We start from the raw sequence: 6,110 nt of genomic DNA, 5'->3' as shown, positions 1-6,110 counted from the left end.
ACTATGATTGTTTCATTTGTTTCGAATTATTAAATACGGATAATTTGTGTCGTATGATTGTCGTGTACGAATTGCATGAATTTGAAGATCGCATTTGTGGTATATGGATTTGTGGGAATGCGGTTACTGTCCACAAACGCCCCCTGACAAGTCCTCTCAGGATCCACGATTTTGACTGTGCCTAGAGAACTGGATCGATGTAAGGCCACACGTGTTACAGTCCAGGTTTACACAAGTTCCCATAGACGCGCTGCACTGCCCTCCAAAACTTTCAAGTGTGTATAAGTGCCCTACAAAAAGAGATTTCCCACCATCTCACTCCACTCTCTCGAAAGCTGCCCGCGATCCCGATGGAGGCCAGCCATGCCCACTCGCCAACCCTTTCCTCGTCCGAAACCATAATGGCCGCCCTCCTCTCATCAGTTCCCGCCGTGCGGCTCCCTTCGCTCGTCCGGGCGCTTGCCGCGGACGCGCGCCGGCAGCGCGCCCGCCTCGCGTTCCTCCTCCTCTCCCCGCCGCATTTCGCCCGCGCCCTCGCGCGGCTCCGCTCCATGCCTCTCCCAGCCAAGGCCGCGCTGCTCGGCCGCGTGCTCCTTCGCTCACTCCTCATGCTGCTCCCGGCGCTCTCCCCCGACGGCTCCCACCACCTTCTACGCCTCCCGACGCCCGACCTCGACGCCGCGCTCCTGCTCGTGGCCATGTGCGACTCCTACTCACCGGCCGCCTCCTCCGCGTCACCCGTGGACTGGCACGCGCTGCTCGTCGACGACGTGGTGCGCAACGCGCTCTCCATCTCCGGCCTCGGCGGCACGCCCTGGGCCACCGTCGCGCCCTACCTTGACGCGGCCGCCAAGTGCCGCCGGTTCGCGGACGTCGTGTCGGAGGACCGCGCCGTGGCCGGCATCGGCGGCGATGGTAACAAAAACAGCGTGGGGCGCGGAGGTGCGTCGCACGCGACGGTGCTGGCGCTGCCGACCGCGCCCGGGGACGGGACCCCGTGCGCGATCTGCAGGGAGGAGATGGCGCCCGGGCGCGGCGGGGTGTGCGTGCTGCGGCCGTGCGGGCACCGGTTCCACTGGCCGTGCGCGCTGCGGTGGCTGGCGCGCCGCAACACCTGCCCGTGCTGCCGCGCCGAGCTGCCCGCGGAGGACGCACTCGCCGAGACCCGGCGCCTGTGGCGCGCGGTCGAGAGGATGGCGGGAGACAGCGGCGGCTGTGCGTGACAGCGCCGGCTGGATCAGAGCGCGGGTGGCATACGGGACGTGCGTTTGGACGTGCTCGTGTGTCCCGGTCTCCAGTTGCAAGTACTGGTGTCAGATTCGTGTGGATGGCGACGGCTTTGGTGGGCCCGCGTGCCGAATAATGGTAGTATAGGATTACTGTTAGGTACATAAACAAATGAATGAGATCGAATGTATACTCGTAATTAAGGCTCATCATGCCGTATCATCACAATGCAAATTGTGGGTTTAGTTTTGCAGTTTGTGTTAGCTTTGGTGGATCCGAAGCAGGTTTCGCGGGAGAAGATAGGTATCGTCGTTTTGCAGCCCAATTGCTGCTTTTTAGGCTTCCTGGTGATGATGTTGGCGCCTCGAACAACATGCATCACGGATGTGTGGATTATTGTAAAGATCGTAGTAGTACGCTTACTTTGCTGGAGTAACTGTTGCTGATATGGAAGCCAAATGGTGGTGGATCCAGAAGACAACCCTGGCATTGACAAATGGTGGTAGTCCTGCTGTAAAATAGGTGACTGAAAAGTTCGACGGGTTATATTTTTCAGCCTGATTTGACGACCGAACCGAAAGTGGTTGCTATGATGGTATCTATCGAACACGCAGTAAGTCTAAGATCGCACCTGATACCCCACCATGGTAACATGTACTGTAGTACATTTCCGAAGGTGGATGCGCATATATATGGCATACACCAATTGCTCGATCTGCTACAATATCATCGGGTTAGGCCAACTCCACCGCGCTACCCCAAACGGACGTCCGTTTTATCCGGATTCTGTCCGTTTGGGTAGGGCAATGAGATCGTGTCCGGGCAGTTTTCAGGATGCGATGGCCGTGCGTCCAGCGAGGGGACGCATCCCGGCTATATGTTGTCCGCGTATATTTTTCTTTGCAATTTCTTAACTCTTTTTCATCATTCATTTTTGATACATGAAAATACATCATAACATTTTGACTAGTAAATCAAGACTGAAAAATAAGAACCACAAGAATACATTTTAGAAGATACCCAATTTCCATAACTGCTCCCTTGAGTTGGGTTAAGACCTTCTCGATGCACTCATTGTTGATCTGTGGAGGAGGCTCGATCTTGCATGCTTCTTTCTTCCTCGAGTCTAAAGAAGTCGATGTTGCTTCCTCACACCTAGTCTCGGGTCTAGCCTCTAATCTAGCAACAAGTGCACTTGTCTCATCTACAACCTCTATGCTAGCTAAAAGTGCACGAACATGTACTAAATTTTGCTCTATCAATATATCGATGTACTCTTCTTCCCAATACCAAAACTTGCATCCATGCTACACAATAAAATTTGAAGTTAGCACAACTAGTCGAATCTAGAGCACAAACCGAAGCTAAAAAGAGCACATACCTCATCGTTTAAGTACTTGATGAACACCCATCCGAGATGTTCCGGCGTTGTAGACACGCGGCGCACGACCATCCTTGGGCAGTGGTCGCACTTAATGAGTGGCAACGGTGCGCCGACGAGTTTTTTGGCAAGCACCGAGCCCGGCCGACCGCCATTCGTGTATCTGCCGGCGGACCACCGACGGTGCAGATCCGAGCGGCTAGAGGATGAGCCACTGCCTGCATGTGGCCTTGCAGCCCTGCCAGAGCCTTCCGGCGAGGTGCCCGGCCAGTCCATGGCGCGACCCGGCCTCCCACAGTCGGGCGAGCTCAAGACCGACCGGATCCGCCCCAAATCCGGCCGGCGGGTGCGCAAACCAGCTGGCCGTGGTTGGGTAGCTCGGCGGCACCGAGGGGAAGGGGCTGGGCGAGCACGCGTCCGAACTGCACGGCTGCAGTGGCAGCGGCGGCGGCGGCGGCAGCGAGGGAAAGAGTGTGGAAGAGTGGAGAAGAGTGAAGGGGGGTGCGGCCGGAGGAAGGGAGGAGGGCTGATAGAAAAAGGCCTGCCCTGTGCCACCGACGGGCGGGTCAGGGGAGGACACGCGCAGACAGCCTGCGCGTCCGTGTGGTGTTCGTTTCACCCCAAAAACGACGCAAATTTGGCCCTGGAATGGGTCAAAAGTGGACACAAAACGGATAAAAGTCCGTTTGCTCTCGTGTATTGGGCCGCGCCCGGACAGGATAGTGCCGCGCGGTGGAGTTGGCCTTATTCTTAGATGAGATGGCCATGTCGAACTGTCCACCTCATCATGTAGCAAGGCGGGCGGATGGGCATGTCGAAACAGCAAGCAGGGCAGACGGACGCGCGCGGACGCATCTTGTTTCGGGAATCGGCGCTCACTCGATCACGCGGGCAAACTCGTATGTGCATGCACCGGCAATGAGAGAGGCCTAGCTTGACGATGTGCGCGAGTGAGGTGGACGTACGGGCGGCCCGCCTAAACACCGGCGTCGATCGCGTAGGGTGGGGGGAGGAGATTGCCGGGTGGCCGGGTGGGATTGGGACGTCGTTTTCCGCTTCGTTCCTCCTACCCATGCAGTCCGTGTCCCCCTCGTGGATTATCCGCGCGCACCCTCTATGCTCGATCGCAGCATGTGCGTGCGTGCCTGTATATGCCCACCACACAGTTGCAAGATTGTGATCGATCGTTGCGTGTTGATCTGCCAACATTGTACTGCACTACCTTCCCTAAAAAACTGTCATGTAAGCTAAAAAAATGTGATGTGCTCCAAGAAGCTTACCGAGTATCTTTTCGGGTGGGTAGGCACTCGGCACTGTATGCATACTATAAGAGGCTATCAGGCGTTTCACCACGCCATTATTCACCCGTGAGATTAACATTTGTTTCATCTAGTTGGTTATCGCGGTCTGTTCTCTGCTGTTTTGTTTTGGTTTTATATATGTGCTGCCTTGTGTTTTATTTATGTTTTGGCGTTGTTATTTTATTCATATATCGTGTTGAGTTGTTGTTTGATACGACATTTGTTTTAAGAGCAGAGTGGATTTTAATGGTGCATGTTATGTTGTCCTTACATGTTTCAACCCCGGTGGGTGTCAGCCGATGTTGGTTGTGTAAGCTTCTTGAGAGCTCCCATTGCATGCTGAGATCGTGGCCTGCTATAACATTCACATGTGTTCCCATGAAGGTCTCGCTCCCTCGGCAAGGCTCCCTACTCCACTCCCTCACTTTCCTTCTTCTTTTCTGATTGCCCCACTGCTAGCTCCAAAAGACAGCTATAACTTTTATTCAAAAAGGTTCATTAAATCAAAAAATGTTCACGAAATTTTAAACAATCTTGATTTAGAAAAATGTCCAAATTTAAACCCACTTTTTCAAAATAATCATGTTTTTTTAAGAAAACTTCAATTTCAAACAAAGTTTTTGACGTTGAAAAATGTTCACAAATTTGAAGACGTTCACAGACTTTAAAAATGTCCATGAATTTAGAATAATTTCATGACTTTTGAAAAATGTTCATGGATTTTTAAAATGATTATGAATTAAAATGTGAAAAATAAAAGGGAGAAAAAGAAATTACCATTTGTTTTCTCTAGCAGGTTATCGCGGTCGGTTGTTTTGGTTTGATTTTATATGTGTTGCCTTGTGTCTTAATTATGTTTTGGTGTTGTTATTTTATTCGTATATCGTGTTGGGTTGTTATTGGATACAACATTTGTTTGGAGATCATAGAGGAGTAAGATGGTGCATATTGTGTTGTCCTTACATGTTTCAGCCCCGGTGTCAGCCGATGGTGGTTGTGTAAGCCTCTTGAGAGCTCCTATTGCATGTTGAGATCATGGAATTGCTCCTATAACATTCACATCGTAGGCCCATGAAGCTCTTACTGTCTTGGCAAGGCTCCCTACTCCACTCGCTCACTTTGCTTCTCTTTTTCTGCTTGCCCCATTGCTAGCTCCAAAAAACAGGTATAACTTTTATCTAAAAGGTTCATTAAATCAAAAGATGTTCACGGTATTTTAAACAATCTTGATTTAGAAAAATGTTCAAATTAAAACCCATTGTTTTCAAAATAATCATGAATTCAAAGAAAAATCTTGGATTTCAAACAAAGTTTCTTATGTTGAAACAATGTTCACAAATTTGAAGATGTTCACAAACTTTAGAAGTGTCCATGAATTTAGAAAAGATTCATGATTTTTGAAAAATGTTCATGAATTAAAATGTGAAAAATAAAAGAGAGAAAAGAAATAAAAAATAAGAAGAAACAAGAAAAGAAGAAAAACATAAAAAAAAGAACTATTAGAACCGGTAGAGAAATACGGAAAATAAAGAAAAACAAAAAAATGGCAATACTGCAAGATCGTGATGGATCGTTGCGTGTTGATCTGCCAACATTGTACTGCGCTACCTTCCCTAAAAGACTGTCATGTAAGCTTAAAAAAATGTGATGTGTTCCTAGAAGCTTGCCGAGTATCTTTTCGGGTGGATCGGCACTCGGCACTATATGCATACTATAAGAGGCTATCATGCGTTTCGCCACGACGTTATTCACTCGTGAGATTAACATTTGTTTTCTCTAGCAGGTTATTGCGGTCGGTTGTTTTGTTTTGGTTTTATATGTGTTGCCTTGTGATTTTTAATGTTTTGGCGTTGTTATTTTATTGGTATATAGTGTTGGGTTGTTATTGAATACGACATTTGTTTTGAGATCATAGTGGAGTAAGACGGTGCATATTGTGTTGTCCTCACATGTTTCAGCCCCGGTGTCGCAGATGGTGGTTGTGTAGCCTCTTGAGAGCTCCTATTGCATGCTGAGATCGTAGAATTGCTCCTGTAACATTCACATGGTAGGCCCATGAAGCTCTTACTGTCTTGGCAAGGTTCCCTGCTCCACTCGCTCACTTTGCTTCTTTTTTTCAGCTTGCCCCACTGCTAGCTCCAAAAAACAGCTACAACTTTTATTTGAAAAGGTTTATTAAATAAAAAAATGTTCACACAATT

At 49.5% G+C, this 6,110-nt stretch overlaps 1 pseudogene; it reads left to right on the top strand.

The window, feature by feature from the left end:
- Nucleotides 1-333: 333 nt before the first annotated feature.
- LOC119307236 lies at nucleotides 334-1,685 on the top strand (annotated as a pseudogene).
- The last annotated feature ends 4,425 nt before the right edge of the window (nucleotides 1,686-6,110 follow it).

This window comes from Triticum dicoccoides, chromosome 1B, assembly GCF_002162155.2.
Source record: "Triticum dicoccoides isolate Atlit2015 ecotype Zavitan chromosome 1B, WEW_v2.0, whole genome shotgun sequence".
Classification (NCBI taxonomy): domain Eukaryota; kingdom Viridiplantae; phylum Streptophyta; class Magnoliopsida; order Poales; family Poaceae; genus Triticum; species Triticum dicoccoides.
This window is presented reverse-complemented; position numbering and strand designations above follow the sequence as displayed.